Raw genomic sequence first — 24,161 nt, forward strand, 5'->3', positions numbered from 1 at the left:
ATTTGAGAAACTATTGCAACTACATCATATAAACATCAGGGATGGTGGTAATAAAGAACTGACACCTGCTAAGAGATGCAGAAACAACAGGAAACTTAAGCTTGCAACAAGATGCAAGTGTAGTTGATTACAGACGCCCAGATGATCCATGCTCCCTTGAAATTGAAATCTCTTATGGAGTTCGCATTTTAGCACTTACAGAAACTTTGATACCTATTCTTGCTTCTAGAAATGCAAACAAAACCCCCCATCGTTAAAATTGATCATGGTTAAAATTTTGCTCTCGGGAGCCGTTGACCACATTCAAATATTACAATACTTCAATTTTATAATTGGCATAACGATTTCGTAAATTGTCAACTACGACCTGCTTGACCTGCATACTTAAAGGCATCCTTTACAAAGCCCACTCTAAGTATCCAGGTCACACACCAATCTACAATGGAATTTAGAAATTCATGCAATGGTGCAAGAAAAGGCCTTCCACCCTGCTCCTGGAAAAGGCATTATAAACAAGTAGTAGACAAGCCCAGAAATCATAGCCTGACAAGCAGCGCAGAATGGTGCATTTCACTAGAAAAGAAAAATCAACGCTCTTCTTCCAATATTCTCTGAAGCATTTCAGGGACCTTGAGTAACTTCCTTACTTTACAAACAGACATTATGAGGCAATTCCAAGTACCTTCAGCAGGAGCGAAACCCGTCTACTAAACTAGTGAGTGTCTCTGTCAGGTCGTACAATCTGCCCGCATTTGCAAGACCATCAAGCAATGCATTTGAGGTACGAAAATGAGGCATGAAGCCTCTCTTGAACATCTCTTCCAGAACCTCCAGACCTTTCTTGAGTTCCCCTTTCTTACAGAGATAACCAAGAATAATCCTATAGGTTGCCTCATTTGGAGTACATCCACAAGATAACATCTCATCTAGGATCGTGAAAGCCTCCTCAAATTTACAAGCCCTGCAGAACCCTCCAATCAGTATATTAAAAGTAACATAATCTGACATGCACCCGCCTTCCCTCATCTTCACCAACATTCACTTGCCTTCCAAGGCTACCCGCTTTGCAAAAACCATCAATCAAAATCGTATAAGTCACTGCATCAGGCGAGTAATTGGCAACTTGCATTTCATCAAAAATCTCAGAAGCCTCCTCTAACCTCCCATCCTGGCACAGCCCCTTCATAATAGATGTAAAATTCACCAAATTAGGTTTACACCCATTCCTCTTCATGAAATCAAAAATCATTTTAGCCCCATTGACATCCCTTTTCCCACAAAACCCATTAATTAAAATATCATAAGCCTGAGCATCGGCGTCAATTCCCTTCTCCAACATTTCCTCAAAAACCCTAAAAGCTTCCTTTAACTTCCCCTCCCGGCAAAGGCCACCCATCAAGGTAGAATAAGTAATAACATTAGGAGCACACATGGTCTTCTCCATTCTATCCAAAATCTCAAACGCCTTGTCAATATTCCCATGCTTGCAATGAAATTTTATAAAAGTGTTTAAAATACAAGCATTGGGAACCAACCTCATATTTTCCATATCCGCGAAGACTTCCTCGGCCAAATCTAGATGCCCGCCTTCAACCAACAGATTAAACAGAGTACACAAAGCCTTCATCGAGGGTTTGCAGTTAAAATCCTTCATCCTGTAGAACGTCTCGATTGATTTTTCTGGCATTGCGGCCATGCAATAAAGCTTCATTAAATTGAGAAAAAGGCCCTCGTTGACTCTACAGCCGTGGATTGACATTTGTTGAAGAAGTTTTTCGACCGCTTTGAATTTTTTTCTCGCGGCCGAGTTTGTTGATAATAACACTGTATGTTTCGTGGTTGTGGTAAAATCTTGGCTGTTTTGCGGCGTTGTTGAAGATGTTGAGGGATCTTTGAAGGTCTGGTTCTGCAAATATTGAATTAATTACGTCAACGTGGCGAACAAATCGACATTTTCTAGACAATTGGGCATCATTTTCTGCCCTGCGAGGCTCCAGATTCTGGGATTTTGATGCGCCCTTCGAACCCAGTTTGAATTGCAGGGGAGAAATCCATGGCGTTGAGGAAAATCGGCGGCAAAGTAGTCGAGTTTTCATGGTAATTAATGTACTTCCTTGAGAAAAACCAAAATGTTGTAATGTATGACAAAGATAACAGATCGAACCACGAAAGACATGTCAAATAACCGTAACCATTCTGGTTTGAAAACGGCAGTACGGTGTCCAACGTTAGGTTGTTAGGTTGTGAAGGGGACTTGTCTATTCGGTTTCTAAAACGGTAGTACGAATTGACTAATATGCATGTTAGTCGTATTTTTTATATCATCGATTTTGCAATAAATGGTTGTGATTGACTAACATGTCACTATCATACTGTATGAAAGATCTGTTTTGGAGTCAGAATAGCTTCGGCCTAATAACACCATGTACGATTTGGTCATTTTGGAGTCAGAATAGTTGCGCACCTAATGATAAATCTCACAAAAGAAATTTAAGATTTATAAATTTATTTATTTGTAAATAAATCAACAATTGGAATTATAGGTTTTCGGGTTTTATGGACGGGCTTTCTAAAAAGTCCATTGAATTTTTTTAGCACAATTCAACGTAAAAGCTTAAGCTCTTAAATTTAAGGAAGTTGGTGACCCATCAAATGGATGCATCTACTCTGGTTCCAAAAAGACAGTACCGAATGACTAACTCGTGTGTTAGTCGCGCGTTTTACACCGTCGATTTTGCAATTAACGACTGTGATTGACTAACCTGTCACTAACATGTTGTACGAAAGGTCTGTTTTGGAGCTAGAATAGCCGCGGTCGAAATTTATAATGCACTTCAACAATTAAAAATAGTTAAATAAAATTCATTTTCATTTTTTTTTTGTTGGGTGAATATTTTGCAACTAACTTGATTCAATCAATTGGAAAATAGTAGTCTCAACCACAATTTGTGAGACACAAGCTCTCCTCTTTGTAAGGGGAAGCTCCCCCTATTTATTATGAGGTGTTACTTTCATTGTATTCTCTATTTTCAGAATTGGTGTTCTTCCTTTATCATATTCTCTTCTTTCAAAATAAATGATGATTTTTTACAATAAACTTTCAAGTACAACCAAATAGAGTTAGTAACTAAAAAGCTCATGAAAGCTTAAAGACTTTCCATGACTTCCTATAAAGCTTCAAGGACAAAGATGAAATATATGTGTAACTCAAAGGCTTCAACATACACTTCATCTTAAATGCAAAAAGGTAAAAGGTAAAAGTAGCACAAAAACTACAAGTTATCTCTCTACTTGAGCATGAAACATTAGCTTCAAACATGATAAGTAGTTCAATGACTACAAGATTGGGTTTAAATCTCTTTCAAATAGCACCACAATACCCACAATCAACTTTGAATAATGTCTCTTTCATTGATTGCAATTTGATTTACATCTAAAAATAAAGTTTTAGAGTGCTTCCCTACCACGACTTGTTTTTAGACAAATAAGTTATAGGCTAAGATATTTAGTTAGGCATTGATATTATATGACAGTATGATGTTTGATGACACTATTTTTGACATTATAATGCTAGATGACATTAATTATATTTGATGTTTGACAATATGATATTAATGTGATGTTAATTATCATGTTATTTGATATTATTGATGGCAATTTTTAATTTAATGTTAATTTGTGATGATGCAAATAAATTTTTAATATGGTGATATGACTTTTTCACCGAGTGCGAGTTGGATACAGGGACGACCGTCGAAGGCGAACATATGACCAAGGAGGGGTCTCCTAGCTCGTCAGCAGTAACCTAGGGAATGTAACATGTGTGCAAACACACACCAATAATAATAATAATAAAATAAATTAAATTAAATATTGAAACCAAATTAAAAGTTTATAAATGAATGAAGAACTTTTTTAAAAATAATTAAACAAATTATAATAATAAATTTTAATTTAATGAATTTCGAAAATTAAAATATCAAAATTTAAAACTAAACATGTTTTTTAAATTTAACATGTGAGTAAATTCAAAACGTAGAGATAACTCCCTATGACTTCAGTTTAAACTCTTGAGTTTCAAATCTAAATAATGAATTGAACTTCCTGTCACACTCTTGATTTCATAAATTTTGCTTGTTAACTGGCTAATCAATCTAACCCTCTCCACTTCAACTTTCGATTCTCTCTTGTTTTCATCCATCTAGATCCATGAATCTTGGATCGATTTCCTAGTAAGCCAAGTTTAAATCAATAGATGAGGGAGGAAAAAAATGGAATTGGGAAGTGTGGTTGGGCTATTGCCCTAGTCTAGGCAAAAGATTGATTTCATTGGGGTTTGGCATTTGTTATCAGACTCATTCGATACCTTAGGGAGGGCGCATAATTCTACAGATAGTCCATGCCTTCTTCTCCCTTACTTTTCCCCTACTTGCTAAGTCTTTTACCTAGGATAGACCTACCTTGGAAGGTGACTAGAAGGAGCGTATAGTCAACCATTTAGCACACCATCTCCTCATTTCTCCTATGTCACCCACATATATTGTAGATCGACCTACTTTAGGAGAGTTTGGAGGGCAAGTTGGAAGGTTCATATAGCTAGTTAAGATCCACGCCTCCTCTCCTTCTCTCCTTTCCACGGTTGTTGCAAGGTCTTGCTTTTGATTTATGTTTGCATCGCCTTCTTCAAAATTGGTGTTCTACTTTCATTGTATTCTCTATTTTCAGAATGGATGTGTTTCAGAAAGATGTGCTTGATTATGGGTTAAACAAGGGTGTTTTCACCTACCCCAAGAGGGTTAAATTGGCCAATATTATAATAATTTTTCTCCCTACCATAACACATGTAGTTAAATTCAATAGTTTGGTTGTTAGATACTACATGCATGCACAAGTTCCATTCTCAAAAGTTGATGTCAGTTTGCTAGGATACTCCATCGTGAGGGATGAGAGCTTATCGTGAGCGCCAAGAAACACAACTTCATTTGGTTGGGCAGATAAAATGCATGGGTCATACGTCTGTCTTCCAGATTGCAGATGGAGGTGAGTCTGATGGCAGGGAAGACACTACATCCAGAGATAGAGAATTATATTATAACATTATAAATCCTATGCATTAATGTTTCATTGTAAAATACCAATGAGGTCTCATGACTAGGCTCAGTAATCCATGTAAATGACCTATGAGGTCTAATTATGTAAACACGACAGGAGGTTGCCATGTAATGTATAACTAACCAAAAAATAAGGAAAACTACTAACCACTAACCTACTAACATGTCTCCTACGTATGTGACTAATCTTCTCAATGGCTCAACAACTAGACTTTGAAGTCATACCTTAGGGATTGGACATCAACCTAAGTAGTTATCTTTCATCATGAAGGTTCATTTAGTTATCAACCTGGAGCGTGTACTTGAAATGGGTCTGCAAATTATATGCACTAGAAAGACTAAAACAATCACCTTTCCTATTGCTGAAAATGAAATGTTATTGAAGGAAGATGCTGAAAGCACGTAACTAAAATTCTTTAAAAGGAAACTAACTAACTTCTAAGCAACAACTAGGAAAAACAAGATTTTATCCATGATCAACAAACGGGGTTCTACTCAGTTTGCAGTGGCTGCAGGAATAGTCACAAGAAATATTCCAGTGGCTACAGGAATAGTTTGTGATCAAGATAATGCTAAGTACATAATGAAAAGTAACTGATAAAAGAAATCAAGGGAATACTCACTAAGCGGGCCCACTTAGTAAGCATCCAAACACCTGAATTAAATCCTTGGAACTTAAAGTATCATCTTTATTAATCCAAAAGTACTTGATAACATAACAACATATTGTTGGAAGTCCGTCTCTTCAACTAAATCAAAACTGTATTATAAACTCTGAAACTATTCATTTTCTCAACCATCGTACAAGAGAAGGTGGGAGATTATTTAAAGCATGAAATTCTTAACTAGCATACCACTCCCAAAGTTCAAGGAGGATGCTTTTATTGAACAAGGAGAAAAAGAAGGTAGAGTTACAAGCGTTGAGAATCAGTCAAAGTCTGTTGGAACAACAGAGAGAATCTAGCATAACCCCTAGCCTAAATTTACTCATATAGCAAAGGAAATCATTTAAGTCTTCAGATAAGTCATAATGAAACACCTTCAATCGCTAGTTGACTCTTTCAATGACAATCCTTGCTGTCTCTTTTATCGGCTAGCAACTCCATGATCTTTATTGCTAAACATCTTGAACTAGTTAAACATTCTCTTTAGTCCTACATGAAATTGTTAACGTGCACAAATATAAGCCTAATTATCCCTATTAGAGTAACATTCAAAATCTACATGCAACATTACCATGGATACTCCTCATAGTATAATTACCTATTATATTGCATCAAAAAAGAACATATATCAAACGAGTGATTATCATATGACCACACATCAAAACATATAAAGTCTTATCACTTAGCAAAGGTTTTGAACTCAAAAGACATATCTAGACTCCTAATGTCTCAGTAATGACACATAAACATAGAGAAAATAGAGTCATTATTTTGGCTCATCATTCCCCCCAACCTAAAGTCTTGTTGGTCCCCCAGAAGAAGATGAAGATGTTGCATTCCTTACTCTTGCTTGAATCTTGTAATCAATGACTTGAGTTTGTCCTGAGCCCCCTATAGTAAGGCTCCAATAAAATCCCTTATTCTTCTTAAGTCTATCCCATCTAGATTTTTTTGTTGTTTCATCAAATGAATTGACATATCTTTTGCAGTCTGGTATTGGCCATAGAAGCACAGGTGGTTGAAAGAGTAACAGAAGCCAATTATTCATTCTTGTTCGTCCCAGTTGAAGGTACCATAAAGTTCTCTTCAAGGATGCATAGAAATTTTGTAAAGAGTGTGGTTCTACCCTCTTTAATTCCTCTATAAGATTGTTCCACCTTCTTTCTACGTAACCCAGAGTTGATTGTGCCTCAGAGGGCCTCATTTCTTCAAATTCCTTGTATGCTTCTTCCCTCAAGGCAAATATTTTGGGTTTAAAGTCAAAATGATACAATACTCTCTACCAATCATAATAATTTTTTTTGGGATTATCACTCTCTACCCTTATTGGCAAAGGAATTTTGAGTTCTTCCTCTTAATAGGTCTTAGCTTCTTCACCTCTTGCATGTTCATTCTAAATCCAGGACATTAGTTCTCTCAAATGTATGTCACCAATATATAATAGAGGGTTCCATTCTCTATCACGAGGCACTTCATAGTTATGCAAATAAAACTCACAAAGTAAGTTTCTAATTACAACAGGAGAGTCATGATAAACCTGATAAAATTCTTGTGCAGTTTCCAAGGAGTGATCCCGATCTAAAAGAATCCTGGACATTTTGAAAGTGAGAAAGTGTTCCTTTAAATACATTGCATAGACCCTAGGTGGTGATCTACACTCAAGGATGTTGGGCACCATGGTCACCACAATGTCTATTTTCCCCTTAAGAGCGACAATCTCCTCATCCCTCTTCTTGATTTCTTTTTGTAATTGACACTTCTCATTTTCCCATTCTGCTTCCTTGTCCAACATATCCTGATATCAATCGAATGTAACTGGCATCCAAGAAAAAGAGTAGGCCTATGCTTAACTACCTAAAGTTTCCCTTTTCCTTTCTTTTTTCTTTGTTCCTCAATTAACTATCCTTGTTCTTCTCCTTGTGCATTCACTGGTTCTTGTGCAAGAGTTTCTTTTTGTCCTGTTTCACCTCCTTGCTCTCCTACAGAAGTTGCTTCTTGTTATGTTCCAGGAGTCTGTTGTATTTCTTCCTTTCGTGGTTCCTCTTCAGTGGAAGGAGCTTATTGTTCTGTTGTGGGAACTTTCTCTCATTCCATCATGGAATCAATTGTTGCAGGACCTGTACCATGTTCCCATTCAATTACTTTCTCTACTACTTTTGCCAAATGATCTAACCCACCCAATCTTACTTCATTATAATATTTCCCTTCTTGAACTTCTTGTTGTTCTTCAATGTTCTTCTCCTCCTCAAAAGTTTGCTCCTTTTCAGAGCTTCCACTTATCTCCTCCTCCTGCTCAAGTTCCTCCTCTTTTCCCTTAGACTCGGAGGTTTTAGAAGTTGAGTTTGACGAATCAATTTGGATAGATCCTCGAGATTTCACATTTGATTTTTTCCTGGGCTTTCCTCTAAGCCTATGGCTTCTTCTTTGAGGCATAGTTGGAGCACTCCTATGGGTTTTGGTAGGTTTAGATTTCTTTGTAGTTTCTTTGAACCGAAAAGATGTTGTAGGAGATTTTGTGATTACAGCCTCCTTTTTGTTTTTAGGAGATTTTTCAACTTCCTGGTTTCTCCTTCCAAAGGTTGAAGTTTCTTCACCTAATTCATCCTCAAGTTTCCTTTTTACACCCTTAACACTTGAGGACCCCTTTTCTTTTTCTAAAGTCTGCTTAAACTTCTACCTTTGCTTTATTCTCTCTAGGCTTTTTTGTTTGCAATTTGGAGGAATTGATTATGTGTTGCATTGATGTTTTATCATTGATAGCAACACCAGCTGTTTTGGTTGTTTACTGATTTCTGGTTGGTTCCAGTAGAGTGGTTGGTTTATGATATTGATCCGGTATGCTCTAGTATGCTTTGGTTTGTGGAATTAATTTGGATCTGTCATTCATGTTATTCAGATGCGTATCACGATCAGTTGGATCGAGATTTGATGACTTGGATAATATCATTTGTTCTAGTAAGCCTTTTGGTCATGGGTAAGGATTTTACCGGTAGAGCTTTGTTGAAAATCTTTTTATGCATGTGATAAGTGGTGTTGGTGTGGCTTCTAGATGTCTTTCAAGATGTTGTTGGTTATCTTGTTCATGTTCCTGTTGATCAGTGGTGTTGGATTTGGTTTATGGTGACCTATTTTGGGTCTGGTGTTATCTAGGTTATGGACCGGCTTATGTAACGTGTTGGAGGATGTTCCTGATGCGTTACTGACGGGATTTAATGATTGGTTTATATTTTTTTCGGCCTAAGTCAACTTCATTGATCATTGGATTGCGGGTTTATGTTATGAATTGATTGTATTATCTTTTAGGTGACCGACTTAATTTTTTAGGTCTCGGGTTGGTGTATATATATGATGTAAGATCTCTTTGTAGATATGGGCATATGGGCATGTGAGATTATGGTTATAGGATTATCTATGTGCGAATAATTTTGTAATCATATGCAGAGGTTTTGGTTGATCATAGGTGATCGAATTGGGTTTGTGGAAGAGGTTTAAGGCCTCCAGTATTGAGCTTAACTGGAACTGTACTCAAGCATAGGAGATGTTATACTTGTAGTACAATCTTCATTCCAAATTGTAGTCTGGATTAATTTTGTAGTTAGTGAGGCTCCTTTTGTGATGAGTAGTGTGCTCTAGGTTGTTGGCCTTCATGCATGTGCAAGCCCCTCATTATTGTAATCACATACTTACTGCAAAAGTATTATCTGTGTATATGGTGAAAATGGATAATGGAACAATAATATTGAAAGACTAAATGAATTCAACCACAAAACCCTAGCCTAACAACAACAAAGATCAACCATAACATATGAAGATTACCTAAGACAATGCAAATCAACAAAATCACAAAGATTATACCATCACATGTCCAATAGGGTTTGAATATCCATTCTTCCTATCTCCATTGATCTTGCTTGATATATTTGCTCTCAGATTTTATGTGTGCACAAGAGCTCAACAAAGTATGAAAATGTGGTTGATAGCTTGATAGCAAAAGGCTTGATTGCATATGAAAGTTTTGAATGCATAGTTGAGGGTTGATAATGAAGGAAGCATCCTCTTATATAGAAGACATTGTAGGAAATGGAGGGATAAGATTAAGAGGTGTAAGAGATAAATGGTCGGCTAAGATTAGAGGGTAGGTAGATAAAATAAGAAAATAATGAGAGGGTAGGTAGTGTAGGAATTAAGAGATGAATGACATGTGTCATAGGTAGAAAAGGCTAATGAATTAATTAAATAAATAAAGATTTATTTAATTAATAGAAGAAGTGGGATCAATTAAATAAATAAAAGTATTTATTTAATTTAGGAAAAGAATAATTTAAATAAATAAAAGTATTAAGGCTTAGAATAGGATAAATGAATTAATTAAATAAATAAAGATTCATTTAATTAATAGAATAATTAGACTAAAATAATTAATTAAATAAAAATATTTATTTAATTAGACAAGACAATTTTAGATGTCTACATTTTGCCCCTCTTTGAGACAATGCATCTTGTCGCGTTGTTTCAAAGAAGATAAGATAAACTGATACAAAGTTTCCCCAAGATGGGAATGCTATGCCCCCTCGAGAGATTGGATGAAAATGTCTAAAAAGATCACAGACAATCTGTCGATAAGAGAAAAAGGCTAGAAAGGACTGAGAAGATAGGATAGAGTGACAGAGTCATAAGATAAAGAAGACTGACTCGGGAGACTAGGGCTAGGGTAGTCTATAAGATAGACTATGAGGGAAAAAATCCTCATTGTCATCCACACACCTAAGAGAAGAGAGTGCAGAGATAGCAGAGAGCAGTCAGCAGCGATGGCATTGGTGCATAGATTCGATCACGTACGTTGATATCAGAGGCCAACAAATGTAGGAGAGTTGGTGAGTACCACAAAACCTCCTTGTACCTTGTTGCATTAATTGTTGTCATAAATGCATGTTAGGTAGGTCAATAAATGCGCATTAGGTATATTGCAAAAATGTCAAGCGGGTCAAAAGATGGGAAGGTATGTCTGCGGTGGTGACAGGTGTGTCTCGGTAGGATAGGCGCCTTTGTATCGAGTTTAAACATGTCTATGGCAAATGCGAATGCGTTTGTGAAATGCAAACGCATCTATGCAGGGCAGGCACATCTGTGCAGAATAGAGGCACGTCTGTGTGTTTCAGGCACATCTGTGAAATAACGTCTGTGAAGTATGTAAGCACGTTTGTGTCTTCAAGGTCGAATCGACAGTTTTGTGATAAACATACGTTGTCGATTGGATAAGTTGTTGAGAGGATACATTCAGACAGGTCCTCTAGGGAAGACTAGGATAACAAATAGGGCTAGGATTGACAATTTTGTGATAGAACACACGTTGCCAATTAAGAAAATACTCAAGAGGATACACTCAATCAGAGGCCCTAGGATAGGATAGAGCAAGACACTTTGTGATGTGTTAATAGGGAGTACCATAGAAATTGACAATTCTGTGATAGAACATACTTTGTCAATTGGATTAGGCTAAGATTGACAATTTTGTGATAGAACTTACATTGTCAATTAGATAAGCTACTCAAGAGGATACACTCAAGTAGGTGCCCTAAAAGATAAAAGCAACACTTTGTGATGAACATGGAATGCTACTAGGATAGAGTGCCATATGATAAATATAAGCACTGGGATAAAAAAGCAACACTTTGTGATGAACAGGGAGTACCACTAGGATAGAGTTCCATGTGATAGATATAAGCACTAGGATAAAAAAGCAGCACTTTGTGATGAACAAGGAGTACTACTAGGATTGACACAGTTGATTTTCTTGACTGCAAGAGGACCTACCTATGCTAGAGTCACAGGAGAGATTCCCTTAGACTCAAGGATTACGATCAGAGTTGACATTAGAGGATAGAGCAGCAGTTGAGGACATGGGATTGCGATACATTATGTATATGCCTGAGTGGCGAACATGGGGTTGTTGACTGCATTAGCCGAGAGATGGCACTCAGATACATGCACTTTCATTTGCTGATGGGTGAGCTGATAGTCACCTTAGGGGATGTGTATAGGATCTAAGGATACTGATCGATGGGGAGTTGGCTCCTTACGATCAAGAGGGAGACAGGGATGCACTGAGACGAGTGTTCCAGTATCTAGGACTGGAGATGAGGGCAGGACATGTAGCCTGGGACACCATGATAGCTACAGGATTAGCTCTACCGATGATGCAGGTAGGAGTGATCAGTGGGTTCCTCTCTCCAGAGAGGGCGACACGAGCATTGGCTGTGGGATGAGGGAGGACACTGGAGACATTGGTGACTGAGCACACCAGGTTTGCATGGGGGTTGTGTCTTCTTGCACACTTGTATTATGAGCTGCATCAATTTCTATATCATGGATCAACAGGATTAGGATGCGAAGTGACATTACTATAGGTATGGGCATATGAGCATCTTCCAGTTACACGACCGATACACTTTAGAGGCAGGGGACATGGGCATAGTTATATGCATATGTATGATATGATTACTTCTTAGCCACGAATTGGGAGGCTAGAGTATTGGCGTCGAGTGATCGATGAGGTAGATAGTGTGGTATGGAGGCCTTACTGAGACTATGAGGAGTGGGAGGATGACATTGTGGAGTTGGCATATGTGTTTAGGAGTATGCCACGTGGCTCAAGGATGTATGCACAAAGAGTGAGAGATCAGGCTCATTTAAGTCCGTTACTTTCTTATGATCAGGCAGTGACACAAATGTTGGAGATGGTTCCCATGCCTTGGGATATTTGGGTAGATGTGGAGGATGTAGGGATGGATGTTGAGTACAGTGCATATTGGGCAAATCATCCATTTCCATGGCTGACGGAACTAGGAGAGTCAATAGATGGGGATGGTGGGGATGATAGTGGGGATAGCGGAGGCAAAGGCAAACGACATAGGCAAGGTGCAATAGTAGAGAGGAGGGTGGCTCAGAGGAGAGATGGAGGAGAGGAGAGACAGGCTCATGTAGTTAGGGGTAGAGGTTGATTTCCTTTACAGGTGCCAGCAACACAGGTTCCCAGATAGGTATAGAGACAGGGATAGGGACAAGGACAACCACAGGAGTAGCCATAGGGACAGGGGGGAGGGAGTAGAAGAGGAGGATGAGCTACTATCCTTGAGAGAGATCTATCAAGGAAATGCAGATGAGATCCAAGATCTGGAGTGAGATGGGGCTAGGCTTAGGAGATAACTGAGGGACACTGAGCGGGAGAGAGATTAGGCTATTCAGTGCTACATGGAGACTGAGACAACACTGAGGGCAGGCAGGTAGGCAGCAAAGGACACAGGGGCCAGATATGCCTATGTTTTACTAGCAGGGGAGGAGATAGCTTACTGGAGAGACCTATATTATGGAGTTGTGCCACCAGATCAGTGGGCTAGGATCTTCTAGAGACCATCACGGACTATGATGATTACTGGAGGGAGAGACAGGAGACAAGTGTCTAGTGGTGGGGTCATGGGTCCTCCACCACCACCAGAGAGAGGGGGAATGAGAGATGATCCTAGGGCGGGGACTTCCAGGGCTGAGACTCCATCGAGGCCAGCTGGCTCCAAGGGAGGGAGTTCATCATAGCCTTAGAGGGCTCCCTATGTATCAGTTTTTGTACAATTTTGTATGATGATGTAGACATCTTCGGGTGATTTTGTAGCCATATGTATTTTGACATCATTGTATTATGACACTTATAATTTTGAGATATATATGAGATGATTCATCCTTGCAACAACTATATGCATGTGTACTTATGTGATGTTGCTTCTATGTGACGCATGTTTCTATATGATGCTTATGATATGGATGCAAATATGTACATGATAAAATACAATATTTTTGTTCTTTTTCTGGGTTTATATGTTATGCAAATGCAAATGTGTGGTAATGCAGGTGCAAATTACATGAAATGCAAATATTTTTGGTGTGCCATTATACTCAGTCATGTGATAGCGGGATACACAGACTCAAGAAGGATGATGGAGGTCAATCAAGAAAGGGGGATGAAAGATAGAAGATATGGAAGTGAAAGAGCTTCTTGTGCTATTATCATCATTGAGCTTTATTATGGCAAATAGGTTATGACAATCTCGATATATGTTCGACCCAAAAAATCATTGTACCCGTTTGCATGGAGATCAGACAGTCACAAACAAAGAATGACCCAGTTCATACTAGACTCACAATGTCCTCATATCCTTGGACAAGTCAAAGCATTACTAAGAGACAATCCACAGACAACAAAGAAAAATAAGTGATGATACCCCATCCTCGCCTTTCTAGTCAAAGACATCCTGGAGATAAAATCTCTAGTCAAAGACATCCTGAAAAAGCTAAAAGACATGTCACCAAAAGATAAAATCAAAAGAAAACCAAGACTCGACACCAACATTCACTGTAGTCCTCAAGTTTAGTGTCTCTTATCACCTATATAAGTCTATTTGATTGTGGTCACAATGTTTTCGTTCACAAAAGGATAGATAGCACCGAACCATAATGTTTTTTGAGTCTATTGAAAGATTTGATTTGTTGAAGCCCATTGTTGTTGTATACATCTCATTTGAAACTGACGAAATCCATGAAATTGATACTTTATTGCGGAGAAGACAAAACTTTATTGCGGATCTGTGATGCAAGTGTTGCTTTATTGTGGATTGTGCGTAGATAGACTAAAGAAAACTAGAAGAAATTGTACTCATCGGAATGTGTGATGCTCTTAGTTCCACACCCATCACTAGACTTAGGATTTTCCTTAGCCACAAATAGGAGTTGATTTATTATGGACGGAAAGGGGTGAAAAGGATGGATTATTATGAATGGCTAACCAATCTTATGTAGATCAATAACAAGCCATGATGGGAATGGGTAAGTTTATTATGGATGGATAGGTTGTGAGTTTGTACAAATTGAAGGGATGATATTTAATCCTAAAGGAGGGAGGAGCAATGTCTCTACACATGGCGTCACTAACCTGGTTTTCACCATGGTACTTGCCCAAGGCACCACCGAAGTGGTTTTCACCGTTGGATGGATTTATTTCTCTTTACTTTTTTCGATTTCATTTTTAATTTTTTTTGTGTCACAAGACGCATGTTTGCTAGGTTTTCACCAAGTAACGATTTTATTTATTTATTATTTTTATGATTTTTTTGTATTTTTGATATTTTTTTTATTTTTTTATATTAGAATATTCTGAAGAGCTATGTGTAAAATCTATGAAGGTGCATGTTGTTGATAAGATCTCCCAAACCTTCTCCATCTAGTGTTGAGAGATGATATGCACCTAATCCGTTGACTATCGTGATGATGTAAGGACCAAGCCAATTTGGTTCGAATTTGCCTTTCTTCTCTCTGTCTTGCTGATTCTTAGAATTTTCTTTAAGAACTAGGTCACCCACCTCAAGTGAATGAGGCTTAACCTTATGATTGTAGCTGTGTCATTCCTTAATTGAATGATGTGTAGCTCGAGTGACTGTCTTCCTTGATAAATGAATTGAGATATAATTACTAGTGTGTGGACTACACAGGCCCGTATGCGTGTCACCTAAAGAAGTTTGGGCATCCCTGATAACAAAGTCCTTCGAGGAAGCTCCATTAAAGGTCCATGATGGATCACTAGAAGGGAATGGATGTGTGAAACAAGTGGATGAGTGATGAAGGCTTATCATTACGGAAATTAGTGAAAGTATCATGACATGATGGAGACTTAGGATCAACAAGTATGGTTTTTGACTTAAAATTGTAGAACTTTTGCCCCCAATTATTTTGATATTAGGGGAGATCAACTCTTGATTTTTTTATTTCATAGAATTTTTATCCTTGACCTTGATTTTTTCAGAGTCCAATAGCTTTTGATTTTGATTTGGACTAAAGGACTTTTCTTTATTTTTTACTTTTAGATTTTTCTTTTCAAAGCTTGATTTGTTATCCCCAATTAGTAAGGGATTTTCTGATTCTTGTTGATCCAAGTTTAGGGGAGGAGTGGAAATGGAATGAGTGGATGGAATTGTAAGTCTATAGGAGTTCTCAAGAGGGCTGGTGATATATTCAACAGATTCTTTGTTGGAACCACTTTTAGGACTATTGATATCAAGAGTTGCTTGCACCACTAGAGGAGATTTACATTCGGACTTAGTAGCCACAACACTAGGTGGTTCATACCCAATTCCTTGCAAATTGTTTATAAATTGTTCTGGTTGATTGAATACCTTAGGAGATAGTGTGAGTTGATCAACATGAAAGATATACTCATTACATCCCATGTCTTTAATCTTGAACCTTTCTTTGATCTCTACTTGTTTGGATGTAGAAGCTTTCAATGATTCTGGATCCTCATATGCCGAGGAAGGAATAGCTTCTCGATTGACTGGGATTGTTATTTCTAATCTAGGTCACAGATTGTTGCAATATATGAATGGGTTTGGATCAGCTTTGACGGGCACTTCAACTCCATTGTGTGGAAACTTGATACATCGATGATATGTTGAGGGAACAACTCTCATTTCATGAATCCATGGGTGTCCCAAGAGTATGTTGTATGTGAGATCTAGATCAAGGACTTGACAAACCACATCCTTTGTAACTGGCCCTACTTTGAGAGGTATGGTGACTATGCCCTTGGATGAGCGCTCTTCATCATCATATGCCACAATGGTGATTGCATGTGTAAAATTCATAGCCTTTTCATAATATCCCAATTACTTAAGAGTATTCAATGTACATATATTTGAGACCTTCTCCTCCATCTATCAGGACTCATTTTATTCGGTGTTTGGGTAGGAAGGCTTCAATGTGTAAAGGTGCATTAAGTGGTTGGCTTACAGAGGTGTCTTCAACTTTGATGAATGTAAGAGAATGTGGAATGGAAAGGTATCCCACCATGGCTTGAAATTGGTCCACATTCATATTAGTGGGTACAAAGGTTTCTCTTAGGACTTTGTCGAGTATGGCTTTAAGCGAAGGAGAGATTCACAACAATTTTAAGATTGAGATAAGCGCAGGTGTCTTCCCTAACTGTTCTACTAGGTCATACTCAGGTTTGGCTGATGAGGAAGCGGTGGTTTTAGCTGGAGCACCTTGCAAGGTGACCTTACCTTGATGAGTTGTGACATTACATTCAGAGGTAGATTCAGAAGAAGTTCCAATGCCTTTTAGGACAACTTTGGCTCTTTGAGTAGAACTTTCAAGCGTTTTGTCGTTTATGATAATAGTAGAAACATAATTGTCCATCAAAATGTGATTAATGGTTGAATCATAATCATAGGACACTTTGGTATAGTGTGCTTGCTCATATGTGGCTTTGGCTTTTCCCTTGTCATGTTTGGGGAATGGTTCCTTAAACATCTCATGTTCTTGATTAGATGTATGTCCCTCGATCTCAATGTCACCTCTATCAATAAGATCCTGCATGATGTTCTTCAAGCGATGGCAATTTCCTATTTTATGTCCCTTGCTCTTGTGATATTTGCAATACTCATTGTCATTACACCAATTTGGTTTGACTTTTGGCTCATATGGAGGATTTTCTAGAATTGTTATTATCTTGTTTGACAGTATCTTCCTAAAATCTAACTCAAGTGGTTCTCCCAATGGGGTGTATTTCCTTCGTGGTTTTGAAGTTGCTTGATTATTTACTTGGTTGTTTGTAGAAGAACTTGATCTTGAAAGAATGATTTTTGGTCTCACTGTGTTAGCATCAACAATACCATCATTTACTGTGTTCTTATTCTTGTTCCAAAATCGTGGCTTGTCCTTTCCTTTAAAATCTTCCTTATTTTCTTTGAATATCTTGATGATTCCTTGCTCAATTAAGACCTTCTTTGTTGCTAAGCCTTTCTCAATGATGTCCTTGAAAGTGGACAAACAAGCTTTCCTTAAGTCATAACCAATTTCTCTGTTGACATTTTGCGTAGACATCTCTACCATTTGTTTTTTTGGAATTTCACAAGAGCATCTACTGGCTAAATTCATCCATCTTTGTAAGAATGATGAAAATGACTCCCCATCTTTCTGTTTGGTATTGCACAAAGTGGTAACTGATATATCTGTCTCGATGTTATATGAAAGCTTTTGCTAGATCATCCCATGACTTAATTTCAGGTGGAAGTTGGGAGAACCATTCCATAGCTTGTTCACCTAAGCTTTGTGGGAACAATCTCATCAAGTATGTTTCTTCTATTGCTACCTCAATGCAAGCTGTGAAAAATTGTCTTATACGTGCCTTAGGATCCCCTTTGCCTCTACACTTATCAAACTTTGGTGTTACGAAATGTGTAGGAAATGGAGGCATTGGAATGCTTTTATCAAATGGATAGGGACATATTTATCTCATTGTGTAAGCTAGTTTTGGTGTATTGATATCCTCCATCATCTTTTGTGAGTCCTTTATCTGTTGTTCCAAATTGTTTTTGAGTGGAGACCGACTTCTTGGACCATATACCATGCCTAAGCCACCGGGTGGAGGATGAGGATACTGCATATATGGATGGTATTGATCATAAACATGTTCATATGGAGGAGGTCTATAATGATAATGTGTGTATGGATCACTTGATATAGGGTCATAAGGCATATCATGAGTTTTCTCTTGTGTATTGCCCCTAAATTTGACACGGGGTTTTCTTGTGTCCAAATTTTGAGCATGCCTCTGAATATCCAATTGCTTTTGAGGTTGGTCCTTAGCATTGGTATGCGATTGAGTGTATTTATCCACATAAGACTTTCATAAGGGTTTGCATATATGGAGTTGTTCATGAGATGTTCTTTTGTGAGTATCATAAGATTGACCATGTGTATTTGGGATCTCAGGTTTTTGAAACAAGGATGATGGTGACTCGGGCACGAAACATGGTCCTCTAGTACCTCCACTATTAGGTCTCCTTTGATCCATGTTGACTTGACTTTCTTGAGTAGGTCGATTTTCCACTATTTGGAAGATGTCAAAATCATGAGGTATCTTAGCTCCTCCTTGTGCCATCACTTGTAATAAATATTGTCTACCTCTTCTCATGATCTCTTCAACCAATCTATTAAAATGGGGATCCATGATAGAGTCTTCCACTTTTGCTGAATGTATTGAAATGTTTTCAACATTGTCATTTTGTGCATAATTGTTGTTTGTATTATCCATGTTCTCAACATTTTGAATGTTTCTATACATGTCCATGTTAGGTAAAGTGGTATGATCAAAATTGAAAAAGATATAGTTGTCATACTCATAGCCACTCATGTTTGTAGACTATTGAGCCTCTTTAGCTTCTCTCCTGGATTTTTGGGAACGGGTTTCAAACATGAACTAGGTCTTGACCAAGATGTGTGAGACTAGATGAAAATGGAAAGAGTATGGAAGACCAAGAGTTGGATGGAATGTAAATGAATCTGAAGTGTACTTGCAATGTCCAAAGTGTGAGACCAAGTATGTATGTAGTAGAGTAGGTGTGACTTCTAAAGAGATGATGGATCTCTTGATGAGGTAAGTTGACCTTGAGTCCAAGTAAGACCAAATGAGACCCAAAGGTGATAGACCTTGATGAGGGACCACTTAGCAAAGTGTTATTATATGTATTGTGTTGACAAAGAAAGACGAGGACAAGCAAGTGACCTTTTGACTCAAGTTTAGACAAATGTGAATATAATGCAAGGTGTAAAGAAATGATGAACTTTGTGAGACCCAAAAATAGGTTGAACTCTAGATGAAAACCCAGAGAAATAACCTAGGAAGCTCAAGAATTCTGAAACTAATTGCTCTTGTTTGCTGGACTGTAAAATTTCCCAATACTGAACACATACATGCCTATATACTTCATAGACATGGTTACCCAACACAGACTTGACTAGATGCTGCACAAACGTATTTTTGATAATCTTGTGAATACAGTTTGCTACAATGACACAGACGCGATTATAGGACAGAGACGTGTTTCTGTTAGATACATACGTGTTTCTAGAATCTAAGTGCAATTTTTCTAATTTGTAAAGTTGTTGTTGTGACCAAATCTGATTTTTTTTTATCATTTCTTCATGACAAGAGGACATAATGTTGATGAGGAATCTATGTTTGCACGTATATTGACTCAAAATGACTCAAAGAAAAGTGTGTTGTTTGATGTAAAAATGTTTTGCATACACTTGAAAACACAAAATATGTAATGTTTTGATGTTTGATCTCGAATGTTTGAATGTTTAAAAGAAGACAAGCACAATTCTTATGGTTGGCTAGGACAATAGTTGTTGATCCCACATGGGGTTTCCCTCTAGACTATGCTATTCAAAGCAAATACTTAGATGCTTGACCCCACTGGCTCCACCCTCGACACTCACTTCTCCGGGGCAGCCAAGCACCAGTCCCCACAAAAACTCCCCATGGTGAACTTTGTATCTCTACTAAGAACCATATGCGTGTGGGCTGCTCCAGAGGTCCGACCTCCTGCCCCAACAACTAGAAGGATTTTGGCTTTCTAAAACAAAAAGCTGCTAGTAAGGGCATCCGCTCATGTGGCCATACATGTGGCACTTTCAGCTTTGTAAATACAAAAGACTCCCAACTAGTAGGGATTATGCCCTACTATAGATCAAATAAATTTGATCAAACAAATTTATGGGGAGACATAGTGTCGGTATGAACTAATCAGCACATGTTACCCATGGCTTTCACCATGGATATAGTTATTTATAGTGGTTCGAAAGAGGGGGATATTGCTCGCTACCACTTGGGTCATTCCCTCCTCACTAGTAGTCCTAATGACCACATGGGGAGGTAGGCCCTCTAAAGATTAAACACAAAGAGCCTATTGCCCAAGACACAAAAGACATTGGTTCAATTTTAGTGCACCAATTGAAGTGTTTGCTAGACTAAAAAGACAAAGCAAGCAATTTTAAAATCAAATCTTTGCCAAAGTTCCTGCACCAAGAGTATTAGTAGTTTTGAAATAATACCCCTCCTACAAGCACACAAGTTAGGTAAATTTTAGATCCAAAAGACTTTGTGAAATAGGGCCTTCGACAATGCATTTTTTTGACAAATTCAAAGATCTGATTTTCCATGAGTTATTTTGCATTATAAAAAATAGAGCGCCTGTAAAATTTCAAAACATTTCCAAAAATGTAAGAAAATCCAAAAAAGTTTCTAATTTACTCCAAAAATTATTTTTTTATGAAAAATCATAAAAAATTTGTAGAAAATGCAAAATTCATCCAAAAAATCTGAATTTTTTACTAGAAACTCTTGACAGCCTTCCAAAATTGTATAAAAAAAATCCTGCAAAAATTCCAAGCAATTTGTGAGATATGCTCAAAATAATGTAAAACCCTAATTTTTAAAGATCCAAATTTTTATGAAATATTTTGCATCCAAATTAAAATAACAAAGAACAGATCCTGTATATAATTCCGAGAACTTTCCAAAACTGTAAACAAATCCAAAAAAATTGCTCATTTTCTCTCTAAATTTTTTTTATGAAAATGCATAAAAAATTCATAGAAATCTCAAATATGCTCCAAAAAATCAGATTTTTTTACTGAGCATTGTGGATAGTTTTTTTCGACCTACACAAATAATTGTATGCCAAAATTATAAGTCGTTTATGAGATCTGATCAACATAAGGAAAAACCCTAACTTTTAAAGATCCGATTTTTCATGGAATATTTTGCACCTAAATTTAAATCACAAAAAATAAACCCCCTATATAGTTCTGAGAAATTTCTAAAAAATGTAAAAAATTTCAAAATTTTAGCTAATTTGCTCTGAAAATTAATTTTTTATGGAAAATCCTAAAAAATTCGTAGAAAATGCAAATATACTCCAAAAATTCTGAATTTTGGATTCAAATCTTTTGATACTGTCCTCCAGCTTCCAACAAAATTTGGTGCAAAAAATCTAATCCTTTTGTGAAATCGGATCAGATCTCTCCAAGATCTTAATCTTGTGTTCAAAACTCTAGCTACACAAGGTTATTCTCCAAATTGTTTTACAAAACAACAATATAGGGTTAGAAAAACCTGCAAAAAAAACATAGATCTAATAAAAATCCATGTCCCACCGAGCGTGCCAAAATGTATATGGTAAAAATGGATAATGAAACAATAATATTGAAAGACTAAATGAATTCAACCACAAAACCCTAGCCTAACAACAACAAAGATCCACCATAACATATGAAGATTACTTAAGACAATTCAAATCAACAAAATCACAAAGATTATACCATCACATGTCCAATAGGGTTTGAATCTCCATTATTCCTATCTTCATTGATCTTGCTTGAAATATTTGCTCTCAAATTTTATGTGTGCATAAGAGCTCAACAAAGAACGAAAATGTGGTTGATAGGTTGATAGCAAAAAACTTGATTGCATATGAAAGTTTTGAATGCATAGTTGAGGGTTGATAATGAAGGAAACACCCTCTTATATAGAAGACACTGTAGGAAATGGAGGGATAAGATTAAGAGGTGTAAAAGATAAATAGTCGGCTAAGATTAGAGGGTAGGTAGAGAAAATAAGAAAATAATGAGAGGGTAGGTAGTGCAGGAATTAAGAGATGAATGACATGTGTCATAGGTAGAAAAGGCTAATGAATTAATTAAATAAATAAAGATTTATTTAATTAATAGAAGAAGTGGGATCAATTAAAAGTATTTATTTAATTTAGGAAAATGACAATTTAAATAAATAAAAGTATTTTTTATTTAAATGAGAAAAGGCTTAGAAGAGGATAAATGAATTATTAAATAAATAAATAATTATTTAATTCATAGAATAATTAGGCTAAATTAATAAAATATGTATTTAATTAGACAGGACAATTTAAGGTGTCTACAATCTGACTTTGGGTAGGCTTCCCTGGTTTTTTCGCTTTACCAGGTTTTCCACGTACAAATCTTGGTGTCATGTGTTATGGATGGATGATAACTGCTCTATGATTTATGTTTTTGTTTAATTGCTATATCAGTTATTCTGGTATTTGGTTTATGCATTCTGGTATTGAGTTTATGTGTTCCGGTTATAAGGATTTGAATGCTTAAAGATCTATAATCCAGTGACAACTGATTCAACCCCCCCCTCTCAGTTGTCCTCTGGTTATTTGAGTTGTCTAACAATTGGAATTATCCAACAATATGAAGAATGAATTTGAGATGTCTATGATTGGGGAGATAAAATTCTTCTTAGGTTTGCAGATTACTCAAACTGATAAAGGTATTTTCATCTATCAAACTAAGTATGCTAGAGAACTATTGAAGAAATTTGGTATGGAAAATTCTAAACCGGTTGGTACTCCGATGGTTACAAGTGAGAAATTGACAAAGAAAGATGCATCTGCACCGGTAAATCCTACAAGGTACAAGTCTATGATTGGAAGTTTGTTATATCTGACTCGGACTAGACCAAATATAATGAATGCAGTTTGTATTGTATCAAGATATTAGAGTGATCCTAGAGAAAATCATGAGAGTGCGGTGAAAAGGATTTTCAAGTATTTGCAAGAAACAACTGAATATGGTTTGTGGTACCCTAAAAATGATGACTTTACATTATGTGCATATACATATGCGGATTGGGCTGGAGATGTTGATGACTAGAAGAGCACATCTGGTGGAGCTTTCTTTCTTGGAAAGAAACTTGTTTCATGGATCAACAAAAAGCAGTCATGTACCTCTTTATCCACTGCTGAAGCTGAGTATGTTGTTGTTGCTACTAACTATACACAAGTTCTATGGATGAAGCTAATGTTGAAGGATATAAATGTGGATTGTAATGAACCTGTAGTTATTCACTGTGATAACTCTGTTGCTATTGATATATCAAAGAATCTGGTATTTCATTCTAAGACAAAGCACATATCTATCAAGTATAACTTTTTGAAGGAGAAGGTGGAAGCAAATGAAGTCAGACTGGTTTATGTGAACACTAAAGAGAAGATTGCAGACATCTTCACTAAACCTTTGCCTAAAGAATCATTTGAGTACTTCAGAGATAGATTGGGGGTTTTTTCTCCTCTAGTAGAAACCTGAGTGATGTTGATTGGCAACGAATCCAGTATGCATTATTAGAGCAATTACTGATTATAGATTGATGTGGTGGTGCTACTACTCAAGGGGGGTAGTCAACTGTAAGAATCAGAGGATTTATGACTTTTCTTTGATATTTATGTAAAATATTTGGCATTTATGTCAAAGGGGGAGAGTTATTCTGGTGAAAAACTAATGGAGAGATATATTCATTAGGAGAGTTTGGTTCAGAGCTAAATTGCTATATCATTTTGTGTGAGATTGTTGGTTGTCTTCCTTAGGGAGAGACTTGTTTGGCATTTCTTAGAACTTGGATGTTTTTCACATCTAGTGTTGCCATCAATGCCAAAGGGGGGATTGTTGGCAATTT

The 24,161-nt window shown here is 37.0% G+C and overlaps 1 pseudogene; it reads right to left on the reverse strand.

Annotated features, from left to right (window-relative positions):
• Nucleotides 1–839: 839 nt before the first annotated feature.
• LOC131048437 (pentatricopeptide repeat-containing protein At5g18475-like) lies at nucleotides 840–2,174 on the reverse strand (annotated as a pseudogene).
• Between the last annotated feature and the right edge of the window lie 21,987 nt (nucleotides 2,175–24,161).

The sequence above is a fragment of the Cryptomeria japonica genome, chromosome 8, assembly GCF_030272615.1.
Source record: "Cryptomeria japonica chromosome 8, Sugi_1.0, whole genome shotgun sequence".
NCBI lineage: Eukaryota > Viridiplantae > Streptophyta > Pinopsida > Cupressales > Cupressaceae > Cryptomeria > Cryptomeria japonica.